Genomic DNA, 14,587 nt, shown 5'->3' with positions numbered 1-14,587 from the left:
ATGTATAAGTGTACAGCCATGCGAAAATGGCTTGTAGAAGTGGAGTATGGCATTAGACCATTCGTGTTTATGAATGTATAGATGGTTTCATGATGTAACTATAGTTGGAATGGAAGTGTTGAGCAAATGATCAGCCATTGGAATGGCTAAGTATGATCATATGTGGGCATATGTATGACAAGGCCCTAGTTGGTCCATGAAACCCCGAAAATAGGTAAGGTTTACTTTGAAAACAGAGGCTGACAGCAGCAGTGGTGTGGATTGGAAAAATCACAAGAATTCGTAGGAGTGGAATTAAATAGTGAATAAATTATGTAATCGAACCTTGATGAATCTACTTTCATATGAAAGTAACGAAAAAATGATATGAACAGTACAGTAAGAGATATTCGGGTTCTTGTGGAACAGGGCCAGAACAGTTCCTGGATTCCCTGTTCCGACTTTGGAAATTCACTATAAATTGACCAGAGATAATTAGGGGTCATACCATATATGTATGGATTCCTCTCTGAGTCTAGTTTCCATAGAAACAAACGGCATCAGTATTGAAGCTCTGTGCAGAGAGATATCCAAGTCGTAATGGGAAAAGGTCAGTGTAGTCGACCCCTGTAACATGGGAGATTTTGACTAATAAACTGTACTAATTGGCCCGACCAAAAATTCTAGAAAAAAATACATAGATGGGGACATGAGTCTAGTTTCAGGGAAAAATCACGAAACTGATTTTCGAGTTGTGAAACTCAAGATATGATTTTTGAAGCGACTAGTACTCAGACTGGGCAGTGTCTGGAAAAATTTTTCAAAGTTTGTTAACATCTCGTGTCCGACTCCGGTGTCGGTCTCGGGTTCGGGGTGTTACATCTTCAACCTTTCTTCTTCCTTCCTCCTTAAAATTTTTGGCCAAGGATGAACCAAAGGATGAGCATTTTTTTTCCTTTGTTTTTTTCTTCTAGTTTCGGCTAAATGAAGATGAGAAAGGATGAACAAAAATTTTCTCCTTTCTTTTCTTTAGCTCACGGCAATTGGGGGGGGGAAACAACTACACACATTTTTTTTTGTATTCATCATACTCCTTTTCATTATTTTATGCCCATGCCCTTATTTTATTTTTTTCCTACATACCTCACTAGGCCAACATGTTCCCAACATGTTTCCACCCATAGCATGGCCAACCACTAGCTCAAATTTTGGGTAATTTGACATGCAAACCCATCATTTTCACAACATGCATTAATAGACCATTTTAAATTAGCCTATAAAATTTTCACCATGTCTCATATCAATCCCTATTTAATAATTTCTCATGCAATTGGCAAAATTGGAGAATGAAACTTCCACATACTCATGTACACACATAATAAGCATAGAATATGGAAATCAATTATTTTTATGACTCGGTTTTGTGGTCCCGAAACCACTTCCCGACTAGGGTCAATTTTGGGCTGTCACAGTTAATCAGAGAAAAGTCTCGGTTATTCAATCTAGGGATTAGACGTTATTAGTCTTGAATAGGGATAATAACATAACTTAGGGATCTCTATGGAACAAGTTGAATGAATAAATCGTCCGATTCAGAGCCAGAATAACAAGTAAAGTCTAGGTGGATTTTTCCTTAGGTATTGTCTCAAGTCAATCGATTTTCCCAAAAGCAATTCCCCAATTCTTTTCTCTGTGCGTTCTTAGTTTAAATAATTAGTTAATTAAAACAAACCCTTTTATTCCTAGGCTAGATAATAAAAAGATAGTTATTACTAGTACTTTTGGTTCCCTTGGGTACGATATCTTGGTCTTGCCATTACTATACTATTGTTGGATAGGTGCGCTTGCCTTTTCGTCATGATAATAGTTAGTCTAGGTTTGATCTTCATTATAAATATTTATTACTTGTTACGAATCACTATGATCAATTTTTTGGCACCGTTGCCGGGGAATTGAAATATTAGGAACACTAAATTTTTATTACTTTAGCCATTTATTTTTCTTGCAATTTTATTTTATTTTCTTATTTATTAATTTACTTTTTCTTTCTCTTGGCAGGTTTTTATAGTTTATGACTAGAAGAAACCAGTTAGGACCTTTACTTTTTGACAAGAAATCGATCTAACAGTTCATAGAAATCAAAGAGAAATAAGGTGTAGTTTACGATACATAGAAAACGAACAAGAAGACAATACTCAACCTCTAACCGATGAGATGGCTGAAAACCAAGACAATCAGCTGCCTCCTACAATTGCAGCTAATAAATCAAGTATGACTATGCTAAACCCTCTTTAACAGGAACTAAATCAAGTATACTTAGACCTGCTATTGCTGCGAATAATTTTGAATTAAAACGTAACACTATTCAGATGATACAATAGTTTGTTCAGTTTGATGGCTTGCAGGATGAAGATCCCAACACTCATTTAGCAAATTTCCTGGAATTTTGCGATACATTCAAAATCAATGGCGTTTCTGATGATGCTATCCGTCTTCGATTATTTTCCTTCTCACTGAGAAACAAAGTTAAACAGTGGTTAAACTCGTTACACGAGGGTCTATCACTACTTGGGAGCAAATGACCGAGAAAGTTTTACTAAAATATTTTCCGCCGGCTAAAACGGCTAAATTACGCAATGATATCTCTTCTTTTGTGCAGATGGACTTAGAAACACTTTACGATGCATGGGAGAGATACAAGGATCTATTGAGAAGGTGCCCTCACCATTGGTTACCTCTATGGTTGCAAGTTCAAACGTTCTACAATGGTGTGAATCCCTCGACAAGACAAATGATTGACGCTGCTGCTGGCAGAACTATCAACAATAAAACACCGGAAGATGCCTACGAATTCATACAGAAGATGTCACTGAACAACTATCAGTGGCAAGTCATGAGGACTAAGCCAACAAAAACAGCCGTCGTTTATAACATTGATTCAGTCAACATGCTCTCTAATCATGTAGAACTTCTCAATAAAAAGATTGATAGTTTTCTTGGTTTTACGCAGGTATATCGAGTAATAAGGTTTGACTCAATCGGAGGAGGTGTGCATACAGAATGCCAATCCTTCAATCCTACAACTGAAGAACAACAAGTCAACTATATGGGTAATAATAACTTTAGATCTCAAAATAAACCATACAGTAATATCTATAATGCAGGTTGGAGGAACCACCCAAATTTTTCCTGGGGAGGTCAAGGGAATCAAAAGCCACAAAATCCTCAGGGTTTTCAACAGCCACCTTATCACCAAGAGAAGAAGCCGAACCTTGAAGATATGCTCTCTAAATTCATCTCGGTGTTAGAAACCCATTTTTAAAATACCGAGACTGCACTTAAGAATCAACAAGCATCGATCCAAGGACTTGAAACTCAGAGTAGCCAGCTGTCCAAACTAATCTCCGAAAGACCACAAGGTAGCCTACCAAATAATACTGAGCCTAATCCGAGGGAACACCTCAATGCAATTAGCGCTCAAAATAAAGACGGACTTGTTATACCCGAGCCAGAAATACAGCAAAACAACGCGATGAACAAAGGATGAGAAGAGGTAAAGATAATGATCCCAAATAGGTAAGTACGAATCATAAACCTCGTGTGCCATATCCTAAAGCAATGACGAAAGACAGAACAGAAGAACAATTCGGTAAGTTTGTCAAACTCTTAAAGAAATTACATATTAACTTACCCTTTCTTGAAGTTCTTTCGCAGATGCCCAACTCAGTAAAATTCTTAAAGGAACTTTTGAGCAATAAAAGGAAATTAGACACTACATCGCATGTGGAACTCAATGCAGTCTGCTCAGCAATTCTAAAGAATAAGCTGCCTAACTAATTGCAAGATCTAGGGAGTTTTACAATTTCTTGATTAATAGGTAGTTTATCTTTGAATAATGCTTTAGCTGATCTAAGGGCAAGTATAAATGTTGTGCCCTATAAAATGTTTAAATGAACAGGTCTCGATAAACCCAAACAGACTAGGATGAGCATACAATTGGCTGACAAAATAGTTAGATTTCCTAAGGGTATTATTGAAGATGTTCTCGTTAAAATTGATAAATTTATTTACCCAGTAGACTTTGTTGTCTTAGATATGGATGAGGATAATGAGGTACCTTTAATTTTAGGACGACCCTTTTTAGCAACTGCCAGAACCATTATTAATGTAGGCACAGGGGAGCTAACACTTCGTGCAGGTGACAACAAGTAACACTCCAAGCACACGAATTTGTCAAAACCCCTAAGACTCAAGATAATGCTACAAAAACTGTCGATGATAAAACTAATATTCAATCAGGAACCTTCTCGAACAAAGACAACAGAGACAGTGTGCTACTATCATGAAGAGAACAAAGATGTCCATGAAGAACGAAGACTACGGATAGAGGAGCTAGATGAATGGCGAGAACACAAATCGAGAACACATGATAAACCGAAACTACGTAAAAACAAGCCTGATACCTCTCCTAATCAACTTCAGGTCGGCGATACAGTTTTACTAGATGTCGTTGATCCTCACATTGTCAGTGCCACACCAAATGAGAAAATCCCTCTTACGGTACTCAGTATTTTTCCATTCAGTACGGTGGAGGTGAGTCATCCCAAGTTTAGCACTTTTAAGGTAAAAAACACCCGATTAAAACCTTATTTTAAGATTGACAGCAAGAACGAGGAGTATGAACTCCTCAAACCACCATGATAAATCAACGGAGAGGTAAGTCGAGCTTAGACTATAAATATGCGCTTCTCGGGAGGAAACCCGAGTACTAACCATTTTAGATTATTTTAAATTCAAAATTTTAAAAATTTAGGTCACTAACAGAGTATTTAAAGCACAGATTCCCAGCACCACACGGCCTATAACACGGCCGTGCTTAAGGCTGTGTGCGCCAACACGGAGGGAAACACAGCCGTGCAAAAACAGAGTAAATGATTTCCCCAAAACACGGGATACGATAAATCTCCACAACCGTGCGACATGGCCGTGGGTGAACTTGATAGAGGAACACGGGCATGGGAATGGGAATGGAAACCCATGGGCGTGCCAGGGACAAGGCTCGATTCTGTTTCTTTGACACGGGCATGAGACACGCCCGTGCCGCTAAACCGTGGACAACAATACATGGGTGTGGTACCTTAACATGGGCGGGGGAGAAGCGAACAAAGCTAGGCACGGCCGTGCGATATAGCCGTGTACCACACACGCCCAAGACACACTGGCGTGGGAGAATAGCCAATCACGACCTAAAATTGCAAAATTCGAAACACACGGGCTCACCCTCATATGGGCGTGGCCCTAGGCCGTGTGGCCCTCCCCTAAATAAGCAAATCACTGTTCATTTTTTCTTCCTTTCAAAAAAAAACCCTAGCCAAAATCTCCCCTTCTCAACTCCCTGATCCTATTCTCAGCCACCAATACCCTCTAGTCCAGTTCATGTGGCAGCTTCATATGCTGACATCTTTGAGCACCTCACCCGATCCAAGCTTCAGTGTTTTCAATGATTTGACAACATTGATGCTACTCTACAGTAGATTTGTGAGCACCTTCCTATCTCATCGCCAGTCCCACCTCGCGAACCATCCAGCAATGAAGATATCTAGAAATATTTATTTATTATTTTATGTTTTTACCAATGATTGAAACTATTTCTATTATTTTTATTAGACTTTAGATATTTTATTTTTCCTTATTAATTTCAGCTATTTCTTTTTGAGTACTTATCCTTCCTAATATCCCCTAAAAAGTTTTTGATTTTTTCCCAATTATATAGAGCTCTTGAGCTCATCATCACATAGGAACTAAAGCTCCACCAGGAAAGGTTCTCCACGACTTCCATGTCCTTTTCAACCACGAACATAGCTACCACTAGGTATATTATTGTTTTGGCGTAGGACTTATGGCCGAATGAACCTCTACGACCACCAAAGTGTCCTCCTCCACTCTCAAACCAATCACTCTCCAAAACTCTAGTTCGAGGAATTCATCAATAGGAAGTTTCACTTCTTTCCCTATCTTATTTTTTCTCTAACATCTATCTTTGTACATTGAGGGCAATGTACATATTAATTGTGGGGGGTATTTATTTCACTATCAAAAAAATCCCTGAATAATCACCTTGTTCTCATAAAAAAATCTCATATCATATTTAGGGTAAATTTTAATTTATTTATGATTTTGATTGATATATTTTGAATTAAAACATAGGGATTTATGCATTGATTTTTTAAACTTTAAGACATTAGAGAATCAAGCATGATAAGTTGATTTTTAAGAAATTAAATTATAGGTTGTTTCCCCAAGTCGAGGTATTACTTTGAATTAGAATTCATGAGTTTAAACATCAAAAAGCCATAATTTTTTGTGAGATTTTTGAGCCTTTTGAACATCTATTCATCCTTTCATGCTCACTTTTATTATTGCTTTGAGTGCGTCAGTATTGAAGTGTTATTCTAGAACTTGCTTGATTATGCATGTCGAGACCACACCATTTGATTTGATATATCAAAATGATTAAGCACTTAGGATTAATCCACTCATGCCATGAAAAGCCTACCTCACGATTAACCCCTAGTAAACCCCTTTGAGCCCAACAAACCAATTCTTGTATTACCCTTAATATTAACCTTTAACACATTATTGTTGAAATCCTCTAAATTAATCCCTATTTTTGTCGAGATTTGAGTTGAATGGATTGCCTAGCTATGTTTTGTTCTTGATATTTAGCCTACATTATTTAACTTGTTCTTAAAAAAAACATAACTATGTATGCATATCTGTAATTTCATATTCTGAGAGAAGCTCTGTTATACGCAAGTGAAGATTAACTCTTTTTCTGGTTAGGCAACTTTTCAATTCAATCTCGATTCTAACCCTTTCTTTCAGTTTGTGACCACACCCCTTAACCAAGCCTCATTACACCCCTCTAAAGACCTTTTGATTGATGTATCATCTTAAAATTAAAGTGGTGGAGATTTGATTTTCATGCAAGCCTATGGTAATGACTTTCTATTCTTGACTATTGAGTGCTTCCTTTATTGTCCTTAAAACACCTTGAGTGATTTGAGTGAATCTTTAGTGAGGATGTAAAACTCTGTGATATTCTGAATTAAAGGTAATTACTTAGATGAGGGAGGACACTTATATTTTTGGGATAAAATGCTCAACTTAGAATGATTGAAACTTTTATGTTCTTTTAGTTAAATTCTCAATGTATGATTACCTATGGATTAATTTGAGATATTATTGATAGAAATTACAAGTTGAGAAGGATTCATTCTGATTATGAGTTGAGAATTTTGCTTGAGGACAAGCAAATGCTTAAGTGTGGGGGTATTTGATAAACCGTAAATTATACATATTTTTACCCCATGTTTAATGCATTTTATAGATGATTTCTCATTAGAATTGGTGAATTCGATGCTCCTAATGCTATAATTTCATGTTTTGTACTTAAGAGAGCACCAAGAGTCAAAAGGAACAAAAAACAAGCCAAAAAGGGACAAAACGGACCAAATCGAGAAGATGACACGGCTTAAACCTTGCCACACGAGCAGCTCACATGCCCGTGTCTTTCGAAGGTGTCGACCAAGGCTTTCACAATTCACACTACCTGGCCATTGATCCATATGACCGTGTGCAATTTAACGGATCGAATACGGCCTGGTAATCACGTCACACGGTCGTTTCACACGGGCGTGTCCCTGCTAAGCCCAAGTTAAGTCCAATTTGGAAAAGGCTACTTTGGAGGGGTTTCGAGGCATTCCAAAGCCTATAAATACGCACTAGAGGAGGAGAAAAAGTGAGACAGAGAATAGGGGTAAGGAATTACCCCAAGGAAGCTGATTGATCCATCTCAAAAGCCGTATTCATCATCAAGACTGCAGATCTCTCCTCAATTTCCCTTCAGGAGTTTTGAGTTTTCTTTATGTTTTGTATTCTTTATTCTTCTGAGATGTTTTCTTATTTAGTTATGAACTAAATCCCCTAAATACGTAAGGGGATTGGAACCTAAGATGAATCTTGTTATTATTTTCTGAATCGTATGATAAATATTTAACTTGTTCTTAATTATGTTTTCTTAATTCTTGTTTTGGTATCCCAGGATATTGATTCAAGACACGTTCTTATTCAGAGGAGGAATAGACCTTGTCTAAGAGTACATTTGTCATAATCAAGTGGAGTTGATTGCGCGCCTAGAAATAGGGTGACAAAATTTTGCCAGATTAGGGTGAAACCTAATAAGGGGATCCATAGATCGAGTTAATGCAACCCTAGAGCGTTAATTAGAGAAAAGTCTCGGTTATTCAATCTAGGGATTAGACGTTATTATTCTTGAATAGGGACAATAGCATAACTTAGGGATCTCTACGGAACAATTTGAATGAATAAATCATCCGATTTTGAGCCAGAATAACAAGTAAAGTCTAGGTCGATTTTTCCTTAGGTATTGTCTCAAGTCAATCGATTTTCCCAAAAGCAATTCCCCAATTCTTTTCTCTGTGCGTTCTTAATTTAAATAATTATATAATTAAAACAAACTCTTTTATTCCTAGGCTAGATAATAAAAAGATAGTTATTACTAGTACTTTTGGTTCCCTTGGGTACGATATCTTGGTCTTGCCATTACTATACTATTGTTCGATAGGTGAGTTTGCCTTTTCGTCGTGATAATAGTTAGTCTAGGTTTGATCTTCATTATAAATATTTATTACTTGTTACAAATCACTGCGATCAGTCAGCAAGGTAAAGCTAAACATCAAGTGCCTTCAGGTTTGTTACAGCCTGTTATGGTTTCTGAATGGAAGTGGGACAGAGTTACCATGGACTTCGTGACAGGATTACCTTTGACTCTGAAAAAGAAAGATGCCATATGGGTTATAGTGGACAAATTGACAAAGTCAGCTCATTTCATCCCTATAAGGACGGATTATTCCCTTGATAGATTAGCCGATTTGTACATTTCTAAGATAGTAAGATTACATGGAGTACCATTGTCGATTATTTTGGACAGAGAACCGAGGTTCACTTTGAGATTCTGGAAGAAGTTACAAGAAGCCTTAGGTACAAAGTTGAGCTTTAGCACAGCTTTTCACCCTCAGACCGATGGTCAGTCTGAGCGGATGATTCAGATTCTCGAGGACATGTTAAGTTGTTACATCCTTGAATTTGAGGGTAGCTAGGAAAAAATCCTGCCATTGGTAGAATTTGCCTACAACAATAATTTCCAAACAAGCTTAAAGATGGCGCCTTATGAGGCCTTGTATGGTAGGAAGTGTCGAACTCCATTGTACTGGACAGAACTCAAAGAAAATCAGATTCATGGAGTTAACCTGATTAAAGAAACTAAAGAAAAAGTTAAAGTGATACGGGATTGTTTAAAAGCAGCATCAGATAGGCAAAAGTCTTATGCTGATCTGAAAAGAAAGGAAATTGAGTTTCAAGTTGGAGATAGAGTATTCTTGAAAGTATCTCCATGGAAAAAGGTATTGAGATTTGGTCGGAAAGGTAAACTGAGTCCACGATTTATCAGACCGTACAAGATTACCGAAAGAGTTGGACCGTTAGCCTATCGTTTGGCATTGCCACCCGAACTGCAAAAGATTCATGACGGGTTCCATGTATCCATGTTAAGGAGATACCGATCAGGCCCCTCTCATGTGATTTCGCTAACTAAGATTGAAATTCCACCTGACATGACTTATGGTGAGGAACCGGTTAAGATATTGGTTCGTGAAGTTAAACAATTGAGAAATAAAGATGTGGCTCTTGTAAAATTTCTATGGCATCGACATGGTGTAAAAAAGGCTACATGGGAGCCAGAAAAAACCATGAGAAGCCAATATCCGAATTTGTTTTCTGGTAAGACTTTCGAAGACGAAAGTCCCTAATGGGGGAATGTAACATCCCGAAATAGGGCCTAGTCAGAATAGTGGTTTTGGGATCACAAATCCGACATCAAAATATTTATTTTATGATTATTATGAGGCCTAGGATATGAGTATAAGCATGTGTTAAAGTTTCATGAAGAAATTCTTTGAGCAATGTGTTCAATTGGAAATTAGGGACTAAATTGAATAAATTGCAAAACTTGATTTCTAGAAGCAATTTTTATGAAATTGCTTTGGGTTATGAATTAAAAGGTCTTGGAGAGCAATTTACCAAAATTCTAAATTTTTGGACAAAAATGGGCTTGCATGGATGAAATTTTAAAGAAAGCGCATTAGGGCATTTTGGTCTTTTGGCTTTTTCATGAAATAAAATGGGAAAAATGAACCAAAATCAGCTCATTTCCTCCTTCACCCAGCTGAAATTCCCAAGTCACCATAGCTAGGGTTTTCAAGCTTTGCAAGCTCAATAGTAAGTGCTCCTAAGCCCCGTTTTTCATGCTCTTCGTATTTTTGAAATCTCGGTAGCTTGCTCTCTCCATTTTTACCCATATTTCATGCTAGGGTTCATGTTTAAAAATTTACTCATGCATGAGTTTCTTGTATTTTGATGTATTATGGAGGAATATGAAAGATGAATGTGTATTAAACATATTTTCCTAGTTAATTTTCATGAAAAACCCTTATAGGGACTATTTTGCAAAAGATGTAAATGTGTGGTAGAAATGAGAAAATAATGGATAATGTGGGCTACCATAAGAAGGAAAAGTGTTCGGCTAGGCTTGGGTAAGATAGAAAGTGCATGTGTTTCGTTATACGAGCCTAGGGACTAAATCATAAAATGGTGAAAGGTTAGGGGCAAAACGGTCATTTGGACCGGGGTAGATATTAAACTTGAAATGCATAATGTAGTGAATTAATGAGTTAATTTTGTTGATATAGACCCCGAGGAACAAATTCTGGAGGTCGAACATGGTAAACGCAAGGTTTCGGAATAACCGAAACACAACTCCAAAAAGAATACCAGTTAAGTTCAGATAACTTAAAGTAAACCCCTAATATGCATAATTGTATGAATTATGAATGCATGATGATTGCATTTATTATTGGTATGAAATATCATAGAAATGCATATTTAATGATAACATGTGAAAAATGTCTCGGTTGAGGTTAAAAAGGGAATTTGATGGATAAACCATGATTTACAAAATTGAGATCCTGCATGTCTTGCAGAAAGGATTTAGCCCAGACGGGTAATCTGTGATCTCAATTATGAAAAGGATCTAGCCCGGACGGGTGTTCCTTGAATGATCAAGCCTCCCGAAGAGTATGTGTGCATTATGGATTTAGCCCGGACGGGTAATCCGGTTAGGATCTGAATTTAGCCTGGACTGGTAATTTAGATCCGAGCTCATTAAGAGTGTTTGTCGCTATAAGGGATTTAGCCTGGATTGGTAATGCCAACATCATCTTATGAGTTCATGATATGGGGGATTTAGCCTGGACTGGTAATCCTGCCATGAGATGTGAGGTTCGCGGGAGTGCATATATGTGAAATGATCATTCATAAGAATTGACGGATAATGGGTATTCCATCGAGATTTCCTAGAAACTCAATGGGATTAATATGATGTATGTCAATAAGATGATGAATGATTAGCTCATCTACATAAATTACATGATGCTTTGTTATGTGACTAACTCATTGATTGAGTGCATGTGATAGGGAATCATTTCATAATTGATGATTTCATGATTTAAATATGGATGTATGCTAATTTCCCAGTAAGTTTACTTTCTAGTTATTCAAGCTTACCAATCATGATAATGCTTACCCCTCTCTTTTTCTCTATTCCACAGAGCTTGAGGACTCAAAAGAATTGGAAGATGATTGGAGAGTCAACACACTATCAACTATACAAGCTTTGGTATAAAGACTTTGTTTGTTTTGTTCAATGGTATGTATAGTATTTTTGAGTATTTTGTTATATGTGTCATTTGATTTGCCAAATGAATGCATGTAAAATATGTTTATCTCTTTGTATATGGCCACGAAAATTGGCTTAAATGAAATGGACTATGACCTATGAATTTATGCATGGTTTTGTTTGTAAGTGATGGGTCGTTACCAATTGGCAATGAGTCACATGAACAAGCCAATTTCAGATGAATTAAAGTGACATGGGAACCCATTAACACTAAATGGGAAATAACCTATCTTGTATGAAACCAATTATATGAGGTTTCCATACATCTAGTTTAATCGAGATTATTTACAAGTGTATAATTGTGTTTACATTGAATTTTGTAACCATTAAGCACAAGTAGTAGAAAGGGGTGACTAAAGGCTTGGAAAATAGCCTATTAGAGTCCACATGGTTAGACACACGGGCATGTGTCTAGGCCGTGTGTGACACACAGTTCCCTCCCATGGGCGTGTGCTATGTCTGTGTGTCCCCTGCACTTATAGTTTTAGCTCAAAGTTGTACACAGGTAGGCCACACGGGCGTGCACCATGGCCGTGTTAAAAAGACAGTGCCATCCACAGGCAGGCAACATGGGTGTGTGCCATGGCCGTGTTGATAAGTTAATGTTGCCCACGGCTGAAGGGCATGGGCGTGCCGTAAGTCACACGGGCATGTGAGTCCACACGGCCCACCCACACGGGCGTGTGACACTTTATGATACGGAAAAAATTTCCTAAGGAGCCCAAGGTTTATCGAACGTACCCAAATTTGTCTCGCACTGCCTCTAGGTATGTTATAGGCATCGAAAGCCTATATAAGGGACGAGTTGTTCATGGATGAAAAGCTTAAAGTTTGAGTAGAACTTGGTGACCCAATTTGGTACATTTCGAAATGTAAAGTCCTGGTAATGCCTCGAACCCTATCCCGGCGTCGGGTACGGGTGACGAGTGTTACAATTAGGCATATTAATAGTTTACTTTAAGTTATTCGAACTTACCTAGTATTCATTTAAGTTTCGCGTTTTGGTTATTCTGAAACCTTTCGTTTTCCTCGATCGACCTCCAAAATTGGTTCCTCGGGGTCTATAACAATAAGAATAATGTGACAGCCCAAAATTGACCCTAGTCGGGAAGTGGTTTCGGGACCACAAAACCGAGTCATAAAAATAATTGATTTCCATATTCTATGCTTATTATGTGTGTACATGAGTATGTGGAAGTTTCATTCTCCAATTTTGCCAATTGCATGAGAAATTATTAAATAGGGATTGATATGAGACATGGTGAAAATATGATAGGCTAATTTAAAATGGTCTATTAATGCATGTTGTGAAAATGATGGGTTTGCATGTCAAATTACCCAAAATTTGAGCTAGTGGTTGGCCATGCTATGGGTGGAAACATGTTGGGAACATGTTGGCCTAGTGAGGTATGTAGGAAAAAAATAAAATAAGGGGCATGGGCATAAAATAATGAAAAGGAGTATGATGAATACAAAAAAAAATGTGTGTAGTTGTTTCCCCCCCCCATCGCCGTGAGCTAAAGAAAAGAAAGGAGAAAATTTTTGTTCATCCTTTCTCATCTTCATTTAGCCGAAACTAGAAAGAAAAAAAGAAAAAAAAATGCTCATCCTTTGGTTCATCCTTGGCCAAAAATTTTAAGGAGGAAGGAAGAAGAAAGGTTGAAGAGGTTCGGCCATGCATGTAGCTAGGCTAAGGTATGTTTGATAATGTTCCATGAGATGCATGCATGTTTTAGTTGTTAGCTTGAGTTCTACCTAGCCCATGGTCTAAATCTTGCTATGTGATGGAAATGACACTCGGCCATGGATGCATCATTCTTGGTTGATGTTTGATGTTGTGGTGATGAGGCATGAGGATGAGTTAAGATTCGGCCTAGGTGGAGTTTGTGTTAATGCCATTGCATGCTAAATATGAAGCTTGTTAATGATGCATGTGATGGTGGCTTGATGATTCTTGAACCTCCTTTTTAGCATTTTTGAGTGAGCACATATGTGCATTGGTTGCTAAATGGAGAAGAATCGGCTAGCAAGTTGTGTGCTAAGGTCGAATATAACTTTTGCATGTTAATGAGCAATGCATGTGTTAAATTGATGGAAAGGGAGAGGATGCTTTACTAGTGTGTATATGTGTGTATTAGCCAAGTTTTGAACTTGAAACAAAAGGGTGTTTAGTCAATACAAGTGACCATACTTGTAGAATGTATTAAGTGTTGAAATCGGCCCCAAAATAGACATGCATATTCGGCCAAGGGGAAAAATTAGCTAAAATGTTGAGTTTGATTCATGATTCCGTACATATGTGACTTTAATGTCTAATGTATAAATATGGGCTAAGTGCCTTGTGTTCCCCTTTTCGATGCTCAAATGATTAAATCAATTTATTTGTTTAATTAAGCTCAAGAGCAAAGGGGAACTAAATCCGATAAAGGGAAGGAAAAAGTGGTCGAATAGCTATCGGAATCGTTCGACAACACCCGAGGTAAGTTCTTGAGTAAGAGAGCTTAAATTATGATGTGATTAGATCATGTTTTAAGCAAATTAAAATCATGCTCTTTGTGTGGCTATTGAGCCGAATTTGCAAGAATGATAAATGTCTTGTGTTTGAGTTTTGCTAACGAAAATGAAATACGAATGGGCCATGATTTATTGTTAAATGTGCATGGTTATTTGAATGATGTCCGGGCTAAGTCCCGAAGGCTTGTGCTAAGTGACAATATCCGGACTAAGATCCGA

General features: G+C 37.5%; 1 non-coding gene across 1 annotated transcript; it reads right to left on the bottom strand.

Annotated features, from left to right (window-relative positions):
• Nucleotides 1-2,605: 2,605 nt before the first annotated feature.
• LOC121208135 (small nucleolar RNA R71) lies at nt 2,606-2,712 on the bottom strand. The gene has a single exon (XR_005903110.1). It is a non-coding gene; the product is annotated as a small nucleolar RNA R71 (small nucleolar RNA).
• Nucleotides 2,713-14,587: the final 11,875 nt, after the last annotated feature.

The sequence above is a fragment of the Gossypium hirsutum genome, chromosome A01 (assembly GCF_007990345.1).
Source record: "Gossypium hirsutum isolate 1008001.06 chromosome A01, Gossypium_hirsutum_v2.1, whole genome shotgun sequence".
Taxonomy (NCBI): domain Eukaryota; kingdom Viridiplantae; phylum Streptophyta; class Magnoliopsida; order Malvales; family Malvaceae; genus Gossypium; species Gossypium hirsutum.
This window is presented reverse-complemented; position numbering and strand designations above follow the sequence as displayed.